Source organism: Ovis aries, chromosome 9 (assembly GCF_016772045.2).
Source record: "Ovis aries strain OAR_USU_Benz2616 breed Rambouillet chromosome 9, ARS-UI_Ramb_v3.0, whole genome shotgun sequence".
NCBI lineage: Eukaryota > Metazoa > Chordata > Mammalia > Artiodactyla > Bovidae > Ovis > Ovis aries.
Window position 1 is genome coordinate 32,211,063 of NC_056062.1, and position 18,925 is coordinate 32,229,987.

General features: G+C 44.6%; 1 protein-coding gene and 1 long non-coding RNA gene across 9 annotated transcripts in view; both read right to left on the reverse strand.

The window, feature by feature from the left end:
• The window catches only part of SPIDR (scaffold protein involved in DNA repair), a 285,222-nt gene that overhangs the window by 68,682 nt on the left and 197,615 nt on the right, over nt 1–18,925 (reverse strand). The gene's annotated exons all lie outside the window — the stretch shown is intronic.
• Nucleotides 1–18,925, reverse strand: part of LOC121820333 (uncharacterized) — a 37,160-nt gene that overhangs the window by 17,467 nt on the left and 768 nt on the right. Inside the window, exon 2 of the long non-coding RNA XR_006060820.2 lies at nt 6–18,865. This is a non-coding gene — a long non-coding RNA (uncharacterized LOC121820333). The remainder of the gene's footprint in view (nt 1–5; nt 18,866–18,925) is intronic.

Genomic DNA, 18,925 nt, shown 5'->3' on the forward strand with positions numbered 1-18,925 from the left:
CATACATGCGGAAGAGAAGAACTCCAAGTCAGGACTCTGTGGACACGGATGCCATTGGAACTCGTGCCTCGGGCTGGGGATGTGCAGACCAACTTCTTCCCAAAGACTCTGGGGCTGGGGGTGGGGTGGGTAGTGGGGTCCCAGGAGACATGGAGACCCCGTCAGCCGGCAGTTTGCCCAACAGCAGCAGCAGTGACACATCCTGTTGATGTGTGAGCCCTCACACACGTGCCGCTGCAACCCCACAACCCGAGTCTAACCCTGAGTCACCAGACCACTTCCAGTTAAGAGGATTCCACAGAATACCCGCCTTACCCAGTCCCCCTCAAAACTGTCATCAGAAACTGGCAAAGCCTTAGAAGCAGTCACAGCCCAGAGGACCATAAAGAAACAGGGCCATTAAATGTGATGGGCTCCCTGGATAGGGTCGGGGTGGGGGTGGGGGCCAGAATAAAAACATTCAGTCTAGGCAAACTGAATAAATTAGGGACTTTAGTTAATTAAAAAAAAAAACCCTCTGGAGCTTCCCTGGTGGCTCAGTGGTAAAAGAACCTGCCTGCCAATGCAGGAGACATGGCTTCGATCCCTGAAGGAAGATCCCACTTGCCTCCAAGCCTGTGCACCACAACTATTGAGCCTGTGCTCCAGAGCCCGGGAGCCACAGCTATTGAGTCCACCTGATAAAACTACTGAAGCTTACGTGCCCTAAAGCCCATGCCTCACTAGCAAAAAGCCCACACAGCAACAAAGACCCAGCACAGTCAGAAATAAAACTAAAAAACAAAACCAAAAAACCTCTATACGCTTTCAGGAAGTAGTCTATATACTGCGGCAGACATGATTTCAGTCCACGCTGACGACGGTCAGTGTCCATGTGGACCCCAGGACCCCTCGCCCTAAGCTGAAGCCTTCAGGGCAGCTCTGTGCTCAGCACTACGCAGGAAGGAACAATAATGCTCTATTATATTTTATTTTTTCCAGTTTTACTGAGATACAACTGACATACAGCACTGTTTTTCCAGTAGTCGTGTACGGATGTGAGAGTTGGCCTATAAAGAAAGCTGACTGCCAAAGAATTGATACTTTTGAACTGTGGTGTTGGAGAAAACTCTTGAGAGTCCCTTGGACTCCAAGGAGATCCAACCAGTCCATCCTAAAGGAAATCAGTCCTGGGTGTTCATTGGTAGGACTGATGTTGAAGCTGAAACTCCAATACTTTGGCCACCTGATGCGAAGAGCTGACTCATTTGAAAAGACCCTGATGCTGGGAAAGGTTGAATGTGGGAGGAGAAGGGGACGACAGAGAATGAGATGGCTGGATGGCATCACTGACTCAATGGACGTGAGCTTGAGTAAACTCTGGGAGTTGTTGATGGACAGGGAGGTCTGGTGTGCTGCAGTCCATGGGGTTGCAAAGAGTCGGACATGACTGAGCAACTGAACTGAACTGAACTGATACAGCATAATGGAATAACATTTTTCTTGACTAGGGAGACTACTGTACTACTTTGTTACTGGTTTGTGTTTCTAAATTGCTACAGGTTTAGATTTAACCTCATTTCTTGGTCAAGCATTCATGAACTACTTAGAAAGCTTTCCGGACTGAATTTCTGTTCACAGAGGGACATGCTTCGCTGTGTGGATGGGCTATGCTGCCTGAGCCTGCACAGCCAGCCAGCATGTGTGTGCGCCCAGTTTCCACGCCCAGGATGCCGGTCTGCAGCACACCTCCTACTCCCTTACAGGCTCAGAGGCATTTTCTGAAAAGCAGTGCTGCCCACAGGGCTGGTAGCAGCAGGAGGTGACACCGAGGGGCTCAGGGACCTTTACTTTCTTTCTTCATCAAAGAGTTTAGGCAATTTTACCACTGGATACATGACTGACTTTTTGTTTAAAAATCTTTTAGATGCCAAGAAATAATGTTATCAATGTTAATCTTCCAAACACCAGATTACAGCCAGCTGTTTGGACAGGTGTGTTCTTTGCAGTTACTGTGCAGACAGTAACTGCTCACACTCAACTAAAAATGTCACTAGTGGTTTTTCTAGTATCAGTGCCAGTGCAGGCTGCACCGAGTGAGTGAGAGTGCTTACAAGGCACCCAGTGGTTCCAAACGGACAGTGTTCTACTGAACTCTGGAATGGGGCATACCTTGGCTGCTACACTTAAAATGGCAAATGGCTCAGAGCCACAAGGACTTGGTTCTGAGTTCCAGCTCGGCCTGAGACAAGCTTCGGCCTCCTGCCCGTCAATGGCCTCCTCTGAGCAATGGGAAACTCACACCCACCTCTCCCAGGTACTGGCCTTTTCCATTGCTGCTGTGCAGAGGGCTACTGGCAGGTACTGCATGGATATTTTATGTGCTTAATTAGCCCCTCAAGTGAAGTGAAAGTTACTCACTTGTGTCCGACTCTTCGTGACCCCATGCACTATATAGTCCATGGAATTCTCCAGCTGAGTCACAAAGGAAGCCCAAGAATACTGGAGTGGGTAGCCTATCCCTGCTTCAGCTGATCTTCCTGACCCAAGAACTGAACTCGGGTCTCCTGCATTGCAGGTGGATTCCTTACCAACCCTGTGGCTCAAGTGGTAAAGAGTCTGCCTGCAATGCAGGAGACGTGGGTTCAATCCCTAGGTTGGGAAGATTCCCTGGAGAAGGAAATGGCAACCCATTCCAGTATTCTTGCCTGGAGAATTCGATGGACAGAGGAGTCTGGTGGGCTACAGTCCATGGGTCACAAAGAGTCGGACACGACTGAGTGACTAACACGTGCACAAAATTAGCCCCTCAAACAATCACACAAAAACACAAGCACTTGGCATACTGTTAGGTTCTCAACTAAGTTCCCTTTTTTCCTCCTTGAGTACAGAGTGAAAGTGAAATGTTACACAAAGGAAGCAACAATGGTAACAGTGTGCTGACATTCTTTGGGCTAAGAAAAAAAAAAGGTCTTATGATTTCAGCTTGAAAGAAGTTAGCATAAAAAACGAGAATATACAAAATGATTACACAGTGAACAGAATTAGAGTGATGTTTCTATTGCTGGAAATTTTCTATAGATGTCACCATGTTGCTTTTATGGCTTAAAAGCACACAAAAAATATTAATGGGCCAGGCTGTTCCTCCCGTGGTTATGTTACTTCATGCACAAGATGGGCTGTGAGCACAAGCAACGCAGTGTGCAATGTTGAGCAACGCTGCTCCCAGCACAGTCCTGCCAAGCCTGGCCCACGCCTGGGCACCACGTGTGACCTCCCCAAGTTGGGAGCAGGTAGAACGCTGCTATCTGTTTGACATAAATATAGGATGGCTGTTCCATTCGGTACTTCACTCTCAGCAGAATCAACCACAGTACAGGGCATGTCATAATTAAATTAAAACATAATAATTTTTTATGGGCTGTAACGCAAAAAGTTGTGAAAAAACATTTCCTAACTCCCCTGTCATTTTTCTAAAAATAGTCCATTCCAAAGGGTTTAACGCAAAATATGTTCTGTTTGGGTGTTGGGGAGCGGGATGTGTGTGCAGAATTCTCTTTTACATCTGTGACTCCTGCAAAAATATCTGGCAGTACATTCAGTTCTGTGTCTTAAAACCTCACAGGGACAATTTAAAAATAATATTATAAATGCTCATGGTTATCATCACTTAACTAATCTAAAGCAATGAGACATTTGGCTCTTCAGTTTTCTCAGATCATCTGGAGGTAACGGCTGAATCCTGGATGCTGGTCTCTCTGAAAGACTTAAGTTTGTCAGGGGGTAAATTTCACATAAATCAAGGCGCTGTATTTTACTGGCCTTCCAGAAAGCAAAGGACAATTATAAATGAAAACCGTATGGTGATTCTCTGAATTTTACATGAGTTGTGAACTCTGAAAAATCTAATAAGAATTCTTCATCTGCCCTTCAATCCTTTTCCAAATGTTAGGAATAGATAAATCTAAACTTGTTTTTGAGATACAAATTTCCTCTTTCACCATTTGCCCTGATATGTCTAATGCGATGACTCCTGAATCCAGTGCTTTTCTGGGCTACGTTTCAGTTTTACAGTATACATTAATATTTGTGAAGTTAAAAAATCCATTAATACATGAAATATGTAATTATGAGGAAGTAAGACCCATGTGATTATGGACAAAAGCCTAAATTCTTACTTTCTGTTTGTACAAGTGCAGTACTGATTTTCCCTAAAATCTACTGTAATGACAAGTTTGCAGCCTGAAGTCCCCACTGTTTCCAGGCCAGCAGAGGCTGCAGGGAAGAGCAGACTTGGAAGGGGCGGGCCCACCTCCCCTGCCTCAGCCACCCCCCACCCCACCACGGGGTTGGCTGGATGCTTGCTCTAACCTCTGCCCAGGCCTGAAGGAGGCACCTGACTTCCTGTGGGTGGTCATAGCTGCTTTGCTGCTTTTGAGCTCACAGGAAAGTCAATAGGTCTGGGCTACACCCCTGTAAGGACCAGTTGCGTCAGACTGGCTGCAGGTTCACCTGGGCTCAGGAGCGCAGGTTTGTGACTGACAAGGAAGACATGGAGAGCACAAACTGCCACCACTCTGCATGACGCCGCACCCAACTCCGCACCGGTGCGTGAGGCTGGACGAGAGCATGGGTGGTGGACCCAGACCACGAGTGGACCAGGTGAGTCTGTGCATCGTTTCCCCCAGCCCCGGGAGGCTGCCTGGACCGTGTGTGACCAGGAGAGGCCGCGCATCTCGCGCTCGGCCGGGTGGACCCGGAATCTCATGATGCACCTCAGCACCCACAGGACAACGTGAAGCCTCCAACCCCGCTGCCTGCCCAGGGCAGAGGCCAAGGGAGCACCAGGGCTGGCCGCTGAAGGTGAGACTGGAATCATACCCTGCTTCCCACTCTCCACTGCTTCACTCAGAATTCACATTAACAAAACTTTCACCCATAATTTGATTAACACGTTTACATGTTTTCCTAGTGCTTACTATTCTCCTGTGTTCATTCCCTCACTTGTAAATCGTAAATCCTGGTATAAAGGTTTCATGTTTGTACTTCCTTTGGCCCACAAGTTTGCTATGCTACCTCTATCACTCTGTAATTCATCACATCTGAAGGCCAAGTACACAGAGATCCCAACATTCCCAAAGTCAGGTCATTTAGCATGTGACAGGAGCTACTGTATCTGAAAAATAATACATTAACCATTACACACTTTAATTTCACACAATTTTTGTATGTAGTTCAAAGCATATACTTATATCTTCATCTGTTATTGTGACAATAAGTGTTAACCATTGCAGAATTTTTACAGATCACTAATAGCTAGATGGAAATAAATGTGTATATATATTCAATTCTACGTAGAGAACTGGAAATGGGAAATAAAAAGCATTTTGAATGGAGAGTGTTTATTGGAGAAGGAAATGGCAACCCACTCCAGTATTCTTGCCTGGAGAATCCCCATGGACACTGGATCCTGGGTTGCTGAGTCAGACATGACGGAAGCAACTTAGCAGCAGCAGCATTGAATTCTTCTGCTGCTTGTTTTGGGGGATTAAAGGATAAGCCAATTTAGCTAGCATTCCGAAGTTGCCAAAAATCTGTGGGGCTCAGCTCCTTGATGGATCGGTCTCACTAGAGGCGAGAAAGTACGTTCTTTCAAACCTGATTTATCAGCAGAAGTGAGCTTCTTCGGCATGTGAAATGATGACGTCTTGAAAACACGGGGGCTGAGGGTTTTCCTCTGACAGTGGCAGCAGCTGCTGGAGGAGATGCAGGCCCCTCTCACAATCCAGACTTATCCCTGGTTCCTCCTCATGTGCCTCTCTTGCCCAGAGCAGATTCTGACAGGGTCAGAGACCTGGTAGCTATACTGGTCAGGGTGGGGCTTCCCCTGTAGCTCAGTTGGTAAAGAATCTGCCTGCAATGCAGGAGACCTAGGTTCGATCCCTGGGTTGGGAAGATCCCCTAGAGAAGGAAATGGCAACCTACTCCAGTATTCTTGCCTGGAGAATCCCATGGACAAAGGAGCCTGGCAGGCTGCAGTCCACGGGGTCGCAAGAGTCGGACATGACTTAGTGAATGAAACCACCACCACCATTGTCAGGGTGGTGCCAGGGGCTGGACTGCCATTCGCCTCACTGAGTTGTTCAGGGGATTAAATGAGGTAGCAGAGGTGAGGAGCCTGCTTACAGTGGGGCTTCGCTGTGTTCTCACTTGTGGAGCAAAGTCAGCGAGGATGGTATTTCAGGCTCTTGCCATTATTCACCTCAGCCTTTGAGGTGTGAAAGCACCTCTGGACAAGAATGCCAGAGAACAGAACAGATAGGCTGGTCCCAATAAAACTTTATTTACAAAGAGAGGTGGCAGGATGAATTCAGCCCATATCTATTTCCATCTAGCTATTAATGATCTCTAACAAGTGAAACTCTACCTTCAGTCAGAGTTCGGCCCATGAAAAGCTACAGCGATACAAACAGCTGTGTTTAACTTATCCAGAAATGGCTGGGTAAAAAACTCTCTCCCCCAATAAGATGATGATTCCTTGCTGTGGGAAGAGGGAAAACCACTCTCTCCACCCAGTTTCTCTAACACCAATGGGAAATGTCCACGCTCTCCTTGCAGGCGTCAGCCCAGAGAGCATGATCTATGAAGGACAGCTGGCTTCACAGGAGAGCTATCTATATTTTCTGTTTTCAAGGGTGATTTGAACAGCTCCCAGGGACTTCCTGTGTTTTCATGGAACCTCTCTAAATCACATCCCATGACAGACGACAGGGTGAGCTCATGTAAACACGGTCGCGGCATCATGAGTAACAAAACCTCTTTCCACCAGAGGCCCTTTATCCTGCGTAAGAGACCTGTGCACTAATAGCAGCCCCAGCTTCAGTTAACCAGCTACAGCTGACTGGATGCTATAAAAAGAACAAACGAAAACATGAACACTGCCTCTCACCCCACTTGAGCCAGTGTGTCAAGGCTGCTCAGCCCTTTCCAAACACTCTGTGAATGAAGTGGCTGAGCTTGGTTCTCTCAGTTGTTTACTGAACAGTGTGTGCAGGAACCACTGAGCAGAGATGGGGAGGGGAGGAAACACAAGATCCATTAGCACATGGGGCCAACATTCTACCTGATCCCAGATTTAGTTCTATAACATACAGGGGGGCGGAGAAAACTTTCAAAAGCAGAGCTAGAGTACTCTGAGCAATTTTTTAAGCACACATACACACTTTGAGTACTTAGGTTTACATTGTGAAAAACTGATCATTAAATCTGGGATAAATTAATACCTTATCAGATATTCTGAGCCTCATGACTCAGCTGGTAAAGAACCTGTCTACCAATGCAGGAGATATAAGAGACAATTGTTTGATCCCTGGGTTGGGGAGATCCCCTGGAAAAGGACATGGCAGCCCACTCCAGTATTCTTGCCTGGAGAATTCCATGGACAGAGGAGCCTGGCAACCACAGACCTCTGGGTCGCAAAGTCGGACACTACTGAGCGACTAACCATCTCATCCTCTGTTGCTCCCTTCTCTTTCTGGCCTCAGTCTTTCCCAGCATCAAGGTCTTTTCCAGTGAGTCGGCTCTTCGCATCAGGGCCAAAGTATTGGAGTTTCTTTCAGCTTCAGAATCAGTCCTTTCAATGAATATTCAGGGTTGACTTTCTGTAGGCTTGACTGGTTTGATCTTGCTGTCCAAGGGACTCTCAAGAGTCTTCTCTAACACCAGTTTGAAAGCATCAATTCTTCAGCACTCAGGCTGCTTTATGGTCCAACTCTCATATCCATACATGTCTACTGGAAAAACCATAGCTGTGACTCTATGGACCTTTGTTGGCAAAGTGATGTCTCTGCTGTCTAGGTTGGTCATAGCTTTTCTTCCAAGGAGCAACAGTCTTAATTTTGTGGTTGCAGTCACCATCCACAGTGATTTCGGAGTCCAAGAAAATAAAATCTGTCACTGTTTTCATTTTTCCTCCAACTATTTGCCATGAAGTGATGGGACTGGATACCATGATCTTAGTATTTTGAATGTTGGATTTTAAGCCAGCTTTCATGTATTTTAAAAAATTATATCTCATGTAGAGTAAATAAATTGCTTCTCAAGTAATTATAAAAAGGCAACACATTTACTTATATTCTTTTTGCATAATAAGTACTAGTGTGTTTTGAGAGTTTATATTCACAAAATTAAATTATGAAAAAATATAGCTTCATAAAGAGAAATTAACACCTGTTAAACTTCAGAAATGTTCAATGCACAGCCTATCATCCTTGGTGGTATTCTATTACAGTTTGTGTTAATGTATGCACCCAAAGGGAAAAGCCAGTAATTCAAGTGATTCAGATTTCAAATAAATTCAGTTTAGGTTTCCTTCAAGACTAAATAAAGCAATTAAATTGTTTTAGTTGAACTGGATGATAAGAAAAGACGTCATGGATAGATATATCTCAGCTGTAGAAGATAAAAGGAAGATAGCTTACTAATTTAAAAAACCCAGCTGAACCAATCAACTAGAAATGACACATGGGAGGAATTCTGATTCAAACACAAATCACAGATATAAAAGTGTGTAACTCTGTCACCTGGCACTCTCCATGTTAGGACTTGTGACAGGAAGGCCCACTGAAGCCTCAAGGAGTCCTCTGAGGACTCGCACACTCTGCAGATGCTCAGTTGCCCTGTGAACCATGCATGGTGCTGCCTACTTTAAGCACACAGCCTCCTGGCACCAAGTATGTACACAGATGCCCCAACACACACAAGACATTCTCACCTTAGAGTCTCCAACCCCCACGTGAGATCAAGGACCATCCAGGGTGAATCTGGGCACAGAGGTGACTCGTGCAAGCTTCCTTTCTGTTAATGCCACTTTTTGCACTGCAGGGTGATGCACCACAAGAGGCTCACTGAAGATACACTAACTGACCACTCCTCTGCAGCACGGGTCCATCATCCCCCTGACCTTCTGCTGACTGACCACTCCTCTGCAGCACGGGTCCATCATCCCCCTGTTCTTCTGCTGACTGACCACTCCTCTGCAGCACGGATCCATCGTCCCCTGTCCTTCTGCTGACTGACCACTCTGCAGCATGGGTCCATCATCCCCCCCTGACCTTCTGCTGACTGACCACTCCTCTGCAGCATGGGTCCATCATCCCCCTGACCTTCTGCTGACTGACCACTCCTCTGCAGCACGGGTCCATTGTCCCCCCAATCTTCTAAAGGAAGACAGAGGGTCTTCTGAAGGCCAGAGTAATGCCTTCTCAGCACACAAGTATGTTTGCGGGGAAAGAATCCCAACTCTGTACTTTCCACACAGAAATGAACATGAATAATAAATCACGTCAAAGACAACCAACTCAGAAATCTGGCTCACATATCACTTTGCTCTGAGCCTATAAAAGTCACAAGCGCTCTTGGTCCAGACTCCCTCCAATACCAATGGAGGAAACAGAATGCTCTAGCTTTGTCATTATCCAACAGGAATTAAAACATAAAGCTAATTTTTGAAAGCTAATGTCACAGTGTAGAAACCTGATAAACAGTACTTCAGCCAGCCTGCGGGTCAACAACAGCAGGGGTTCAGTCATGCGACCGGGTGCATGCACCCTGACACGATGTGCTGCAAATGGCTCTCCACCTGGGATCTTCCTCCCAAACCTATACGGGCCTAAACATCAGGAGGACACAGAACGAGGGCTATTCTACCAAACACCTAGCCAGTAATCCTCACAACCAGCAAGGTCATCATAAGAGAGCAGATCTATGACACACAGTCTGGAGTAGCCTAAGAAGACGTATCAGCTAAATGTAGTATGGTCTGTGGATGGAATCCTAGACCAGAAAGAGGACATGAGGGAAAATCTGAGGAAATCTAGTAAAGTATAAGTTAATAATAACAGTATCACTACTGGTTCAATAACCATGAGATCGCATGATAATAATAATTAAAAATAGCCTGAAACTTATATAAACTTACATAATATTGTAAATCAACTATAGTTCAATTAAAAACAATAGAGGAAGCTGTGTATGGGATATGTAGGACCTCTCTTTGCAAATCTAAAACTATTTTAAAATAAAAACTGTATTAAAATCAACTTTAAGAAAAGCAAAGCTAAGTGCATGCTTGTAAACTCCAATTACAGAGAATATTATTGCAGAGAAGGATCAAGCACAACAGAAGTAGTTCCATAACCTGGTGACTCAAAGCAATTATTTTAATAATCTGGTTACAATACCTTCTCTACTAAGACTCACGATGTTAGTAACTTCTAGGATTCCTAACCTTAACATGTATAATCACAAAAAAGTTGGATTTAGGCTGTGCAAAAAAAGCATCTGACAAGATCCAACACTCTTTCATGATAAAGATATTCAACAAACTAGGAATAGAAGGGAACTTCCTCAACCTGACATAGGACATATATGAAAAATCCACAACCAACATCAGACTCAATGGTGAAAGATAAAGTTCCCCCTAAGATCAGGAACAAAGTGAAAATACCTCTTCTTGCTACTTCCTTTTAACTGTTGTACTGGAAACTGCGCCCAGAGCAATCAGGTAAAAATAAGAAACAAATGACAAATATACTAGAAAGGAAGAAGTAAAACTGGTCTTCAGACTAGTTACAATAGTTGTTATTAAAAGAAAGACAGTAACATGTGTTAGGGAGGGTGTGGAGACATCACAGTCCTGATACAGGAATATGAAATGGTGGGTCTCTGGTGGCTCCTCAGAGAGTTAAACACAGAATTACCATATAGTCCAGCAATACTACTCCTGGGGATATGCCCAAGAAAAATGAAAATATCCATTCCCAAAGACTTCAGCTGATGAGTGGATAAACACAAATGTGATGTATCTATACACTGGAATATTATTCAGCCATAAGGACAGAAAGCTCCAACATGGACAAACTTTGAAAACATGATGCTGAGTCAAAGACACCAGGCACAGAAGTCCACACACCATTAGGACTCCATTTACACGAAATGTCCAGGACGGGTGGAGATGTAGAGATGGAAAGCAGGGCTGTGGCTGCCAGAGGCCAGGGGTGGGGGAGGCTCATAAGAGGGACTGATAATGGGCACAGGATATGCTGGAACCAAATAGAAGTGGTGGCTGCATGACACTGTGATGAACTAAGTATCATTGAGCTGTATGCTTTAAAATGGTTAGTTTTATGTGAATTTCAACTCAATCCAAAAAAAAATTTTTTTAAGAAAAGGTGACATGGACACACAGAATCCATGTGTTCTAACAGGCATTCAGGGAACCGGTCCCACAATGTACAATTCCTCCCCAGGCAGTGATGGAAACAGCCCCTCCTCGTGTAAACTTCTAGGCGGCCTGAGAGCCCCTGAGAGGGGCTTCACTGCCACACCTCGGTCCCAGGTTTGGTCTCTGCTCCACTTTTCATCGACCTGCCCCCACCCCAGAACAGAGCACCAACTCTTCCTTAGGAAGCACCTGGAAGAAATGCCAAGTTTAAACATAAACAGACTCTGGCAGACTGTCCCCATGTTGGATGACACTAGATACCAAATATGCTGAAGCCCTGGTACAAAGCATGTCACTGTAGGAATCTCATTCTGGCCTTTTCTGAAGAGAAGATGACGCATTAATGAGCAGAGTGAAAACTGGAATTACTTGCTTTTGAAAGATTTAAAGATAACATTTTCCAGTGTCTTTGCTGTCACTGCGGTTTTCTACTTTTCTGCAGCTCCCAGAAAATCAGGCCTTTGAAGAACGTCTACGGTCTCCAACACACCGGGGTCCTACTGCTGCTTCTCTGGGCGTAGACTCATGGTGCAGAGCCTCCTAGGCCACCTCCCAGTTTTCCAGTTCAGTTCAGTTCAGTCGCTCAGTCGTATCTGACTCTTTGTGACCCCATGAATCGCAGCACGCCAGGCCTCCCTGTCCATCACCAACTCCCGGAGTTCACCCAAACTCATGTGCATCGAGTCGGTGATGCCATCCAGCCATCTCATTCTCTGTCGTCCCCTTCTCCTCCTGTCCCCAATCCCTCCCAGCATCAGGGTCTTTTCCAATGAGTCAACTCTTCGCATGAGGTGGCCAAAGTATTGGAGTTTCAGCCTCTGCATCAGTCCTTCCAATAAACACCAGTTTTCCAAGAGGCTGTGTAAGTGGTGTGTTGGTCTTGGTCTCTAAGTCATATTCAACTCTTTCTGACCGCAGGGACTGTAGTCCGCCAGACTCCTCTGTCCATGGAGTTTTCCAGCAAGAATACTGGAGTGGTTGCCATTTCCTTCTCCAGGGGATCTTCCCTGGAGTATGACCCAGGGATCAAACCCACAGCTCCTGCATCTCATGTTCTGGCAGGCAGATTCTTTGCTGCTGCGCCACCAGGGAAGCCCCTGGTATAAGTGGTGAGACGTTGGGAAATGTGGCTCTTCTCTTTCCACTCCCCAACGTGTAGCTGGCCTGGTCCTCTCTGCTCCCTCTGTGTTCAGAATCCACCATGGGGAGAGGAAAGACAGGCCAGGACACAGCCAGAGACCCCACAAAGCAGTGGGCTGACAGTAAGGGCTACTCTAAACCTGGAGACTGGCCCAGCCAGCTGCCCCTGCATGAGTCAGACCTTCTCTCTTTCATTCAAGTCATGGGTTCCTTCCTCCTCACTAAGTTTCATTAAAATGTTGTTTTCATCCTTTTATCTTCTACCTGTGGGGGCTTGCTTCTATCTTGATTTCTTAACTTAGCTCTGTATTAATTGTAACAAATCCCTTAAAACCTTCAGTCATTCCCAACAGGTTTGTTTTTTTTTTTTCCCCTCTTGATGAACACCCTGGGCCCAGAGCAGCTCTTACTCCTTCCTTGCTTCCTCCCTAGAAGCCCCCCTGCCTGCTGCTTTATACTGAATAACCCCCCTGCAGGGGCCCTGAGTCTTTCCTGAAGCACAGTGTCCCTGGCAATTCAGAAAACCACCCACCCCAAGCCTCCTCATAGGTCTCTTTAGAGGAATGACGGCTCCGTGCTCCGCTGTGCCCACAGCTTGGTTCGTCCTGCCTAAAGACAGCGACACAGCCAGCCATGCACTGCACCCTCAGCTCCTCACCCACGGCTGTTTCTCCCATCCCCACAGGCTGCCTTCGTGGTTCTGTACCAAAACCAATGAATCAGTCCTTGACCTCAGATGGTTAAACGGGGGCAGTGAAATTCAAAAACCACATGTATGGGCTGATTTTGAAAGTACTGACAAGCACGAGTATACAACACCTGGCCATTATCCTCACTATACAACAAGCACTGTCTAGATGCCCTTGTACCCATCCCTCTCTCTTTTTGTGTCTGTGCAAATAAACATGAAGGTTCAGAATATTTTCATCACTGCCAGGCCAACTGGTCCAGAAGAGACCAGGGGTCCTTGTTCACAGTGTCTCTCTCTTCCCAAGAATGGTTTTGGAGGATACGTTTGCTGCAGTTTTCTGTGGCACATGGCACTCATCAGGCTCAAGCTAATTAGAACTTCAGGGCCAAGAAATGAGCACAATGAGGGCAAGCCTCCCAAGACTGCCAGCTGGCTGCCCCAAGTGCTCTGGGTCCAACAGCAGCTGGGAGGCAGGGCGGAACAGGTCCACGTGACAGAGGCGAGCAGGGGGAGAGGGGGCGGCAAGCGTGGCAGCCCAGCTGGAGTGGGAGGTCAAGTCCGGTCTCTCTGATCTCGCCCCTCTGTGCGTCTGGCTGCAGAGGCATGTGGGGCTGAGTGTTCGCATCTGCTCCCCTCTCCCCATGCCCCTGACCCCGACGCTGCCGGCTGGCACCCTGTCTCCCAAGGCTCCACTCTGCGCTGTCCTCTAACAGCACACATTCCAGAGTGCTGTCTGGCTCACAGGAAAGTTCTAGCGTGACCACAACACAGCTCCAGATCAAGCTGCAGGCACGAGAGGGTGGGGGTGCAGACCATCAGAGGTCCCCAGCCTCTTTAAGGAACAGAAGTTTCCAGAGAAAGGAGGTCAGGAACAGGCAGAAAATTCCACGCCTTTTATATAGGGCCACCTTGAAACCATTCTTGATCTTGATGGATAACAGGTGCTGGAAAATCACCAAGGTCAGACTAAGAAGCAAACTCTGAACTATGGATACACGTACCACGGTCGTCTGGCTATGAATCTGGAAAATTACTCTTGCTGTCTTCATCAGGTTATGAACATTTTATTTTCCTAAATATCTGTACTCATATCACTAGGCTGTTGCCATTCCTTTTGATTTTTTCCTTCAAGTATATCACTGGTTTAATATATAAAAAAAGAACGAGGGAACTTTCATTGCTATTTCATATATCAATAAGCTCATTAAGGATACATATACACATTCAAGGTACACGTATGCTGTAACTATAAACGGGATCAATGATATAGGTTGGTATTACACAGTTTAAAGAACATGAACATACTGCTTTCAAATTATCCATAGCTCTGATTCTACTCTGAAACATTTAAAACTGCAACCAGCTACCTGTAATCTGACACTAGACCAACAAAATGATAAAAGCTTCAAAAGGAGATAAAGGGTAGGAAAATGGATCCATTTTGTGCCATCTAGAAGAGGAGAAATGAAACTCACACAAACCATCATAAATGCCAAAAGAGATACATCTAACTGAAAAAATATTTAGGGATATATAAATATAGATATAGTAGGCACAGTATGTGTACCAGGAGGCAATAATAAATATTCCTACACATAATCCTTACCCGCAAGGAGGTGACAACCTTCCAGTAAAGAACGACACTTCTGTAACTAACTTCCATACAAAGGACCACAGCTGTCATAAAGCAAATAGTGTTAAGAGTGTATGCTTGGCACCAGGCATTTTATAAATCTTATCTCACTGAATCTTCAAAACAATTATACAAGACTGACAATGACGTTACTAACTAACAGCATGAGGCTGTTAAGAAAAAAATGAAGAGCGTTAAGATTATCTATCTACCTATCTTTAACCAAGAAAATATAGCTAGTAGGTTAGCAAAGCTCAGATTCAAACCCACGCCTGCCTACTTTCAAAATCTGCTTTTTTTTTTTTCATTCTAATGCACTGATAAAGAGACTATTTCCATGGCTAAAACCAGGAGAGACTTGGCAGGGCAAATGGCATACAACCATAGTGAAGTCTGCACAGGCCTCAACAGACTGAGAAAATGAGCTGGGGATGAGCTGCTGTGAGAACACCACCGCATTAAATAACCACTTTGGTTTTTCTGCCTTGAGACAATTAAGAGAGCTTGCAGGGAAATTAAGAAAGAAAAAGAAATAAGATACATCCAGATTGAAAATGAAGAAGTGAAACTATCTTTATTCAAAGACTACATGATTTTATGTATGAAAAATCCTAAGGAAACCACTAAAAAACTATGGCAGCTAACAAGCAAATTCAAAAAGACTTCAGAGTATAGGCCAATATACAAAAATCACCTTCATATCTACATATTAGCAATGAACAATCTGAAATTAAGGAAACAACTGCATTTATAATAGTATAAAAACAAACAATACTCAGGTATAAATTTAACGGCTGAAAACTATAAAGCACTGCTGAAAGAAATGAAAGATCTAATTGAAAGACATCCCATGTTTATGGATCCAAAGACTAAATACTGATAAGATAGCAATTTTCTTCAAATTAACATACATATTCAACACACTCTCTATCAAACACCCAGTTGATTTACTGCAAAATAAATAACAATTAACAAGCTGATTCTAAAACTCATATGTAAATATCAAAGACTCAGAATTCTAAACATAATCTTAGAAAAATACAGTTAGAGGACTTACGCTTCCTGATTTTGAAACATAATATAAACATGGAGTAACTCAGATCACTGCAGTGCTAGCATAGAGACATGCAGACAGCGCAAAGGGGGAGAAATGAGAGGTTAGAAATACACACTTACATGTACAGTCAACTGATCTTTGACAAGGGTGCCAAGAAAACTCCATAGACAAAGAGTAGTCACGTTAGCAGGACTGTGAGGCTGGACCACACCATAAACAAAAATCATTCAAATGGATCACAGACCTAAATGGAAGAGTAAACCTATTAAATCTTAGAAGAAAATACAGAAGTAAACCTTTATAACCCTGGATTAGGCAACGGTTCCTTAGATGCTACACCAAAAGCACAAGCAACCAAACAAAAGAGCAAAAAGATAAACTGGACATCACCAAAATTATAAACTTCTGTTTCAAAGAGAGCTATAAAAAAAGGGGGGGGGGGGCGGGAAATCCCACCAGATAATGGCAGAAAATATTTGCGAATCATATATATGAGACTTACATACAGAATAAAGAACTCTTATAATTCAACAGAAAAGGACAAATAACCCAATTAAGAAAGTAGGCAAAGGATTTAAACTAGCATTTCTCCAAAGAAGTATACAAATGAGCAAGATACATGAAAAGATGCTCAACATTGTTACTCCTTAGGGAAACATAAGTCAAAGCCACAATGAGATACAGCTTCATACCCAGTAGGATGGCCGGAGGAAAAACCCGCAATGAGATATGGCTCCGTAACATTAGGATGGCTAGTAGAAAAAAGACCATCACAACCGTTGAGCACAACGTGGAGGAAGGAGAGCCGTCACACAGCGCTGGTGGGAACGTAAAATGCTGCAGTTTCTTTCAGTTCAGTTCTGTTCAGTCGCTCAGTCGTGTCCGACTCTTTGGACCCCATGAATCGCAGCATGCCAGGCCTCCCTGTCCATCACCAACTCCCAGAGTCCACCCAAACCCATGTGCATTGTGTCGGTGATGCCATCCAACCATCTCATCCTCTGTCGTCCCCTTTTCCTCCTGCTCCTAATCTTTCCCAGCAGCAGGGTCTTTTCAAATGAGTCAGCTCTCTGCATCAGGTGGCCAAAGTATTGGAGTTTCAGCCTCAGCATCAGTCCTTCCAATGAACACCCAGGACTGATCTCCTTTAGAATGGACTGGTTGGATCTCCTTGCAGTCCAAGGGACTCTCGAGAGTCTTCTCCAACACCACAGTTCAAAAGCATCAATTTTTCAGCGCTCAGCTTTCTTCATAGTCCAGCTCTCACATCCATACATGACCACTGGAAAAACCATAGTCGCCTTGACTAGACGGACCTTTGTTGGCAAAGTAATGTCTCTGCTTTTGAATATGCTATCTAGGTTGGTCATAACTTTTCTTCCAAGGAGTAAGCATCTTTTAATTTCATGGCTACAATCACCATCTGCAGTGATTTTGGAGCCCCCAAAAATAAAGTCTGACACTGTTTCCACTGTTTCCCCATCTATTTCCCATGCAGTGATAGGACCAGATGCCATGATCTTCGTTTTCTGAATGTTGAGCTTTAAGCCAACTTTTTCACTCTCCTCTTTCACTTTCATCAAGAGGCTTTTGAGTTCCTCTTCACTTTCTGCCATAAGGGTGGTGTCATCTGCATATCTGAGGTTATTGATATTTCTCCCGGCAATCTTGATTCCAGCTTGTGCTTCCTCCAGCCCAGCATTTCTCATGATGTACTCTGCACAGAAGTTAAATAAGCAGAGTGGCTATATACAGCCTTGACATACTCCTTTTCCTATTTGGAACCAGTCTGTTGTTCCATGTCCAGTTCTAACTGTTGCTTCCTGACCTGCATATAGGTTTCTCAAGAGGCAGGTCAGGTGGTCTGGTATTCCCAACTCTTTCAGAATTTTCCACAGTTTATTGTGATCCACACAGTCAAAGGCTTTGGCATAGTCAATAAAGCAGAAATAGATGTTTTTCTATGTTACTGACTGTACCAAAGCAGTTTCTTTGGAAAACACTAATTCCTCAGAGAATTTAAAAAAGAGTTACCATATGACCCAGATATTCCACTCCCAGATATATACTGAAAAATTATGTCCACAGAAAAAACTTGGATTAAAATGTTCATAGCAGCACTATTACAAAACAGACAAATCCATAGAGACAAAAGTAGATTAATGGTTGCCATGGCTGGGAGAAGGGAAGTTAGCAGCCAATTGGTATGGAGTTTCTTTTTGAGGCAACAAAAATGTTGTAATTCTAGAATATGGCCACAACTGACCAACTCTGCAAATATAAAGTATTGAACTGTACACTGTAAAAGGGTGAATTTTTACAGCATGTGAATTATATAAAAAAGAGGAGACAGAAGTAAGGTAGTTCCAACGCTGACACCTCTTCACGTGCATTAAGAACAGCAAGACCTAGAGCTGTAATTCCATGGACGCGATGCTGTTTTTACCCTTCACAGTACTCCAGAATGTGAACAGAAGGAAGGGCAGAGAACATAATAGGTCTGGATGTCAGTTAGTAGAATCACCAGTAATAAGACAGGCTGTGAAGGAATCAGGGCTGAATGACCCTGTGATATCACAAGGACCACCAACAGCTGTTTGAGAGATCAAACAGGCAAAAGGTAGGAGCTAGGAAGCTGAGATTAGAGGCTTTATTTAAGACTCGTGAACACAGAGCTAATGATTAAGAGAAGACTTGAATTTACTGAGAGCACAGGTAAGGAAGGAGAACCTGAGGAATGGGCTGTGACATCGTTTATGAGGAGACATTAAGAAAATGATGCTCTGCTCTTCTATCTTTGCATCACAATAAAAATACTCAAACCATTGAAGAGGAGTGATTCCAATTTTTCTACAATATGAAGAAATAAAGTACAAGTAACAATAACAACCTATGAATATGTGTTGCTGCACAGGTCGATCGATACAATCACTGCACAGACTGGTGGAGTATGGGGGACACAGAAGAGCACGTGGGGTGGCTTAGGTGTCCTGGTGAGGCGGAGCGGTCGTCCTCCCTCTGCGCTCTCTCCCTGCGGACATGCATGATTTGCTATTCTGGAGGAACTCCACGCCACTCTGTCTTGATACACACAAGAAGAAAGAAAAACAGTACCTATCTTGGGAGCAAGAAACAGGATGC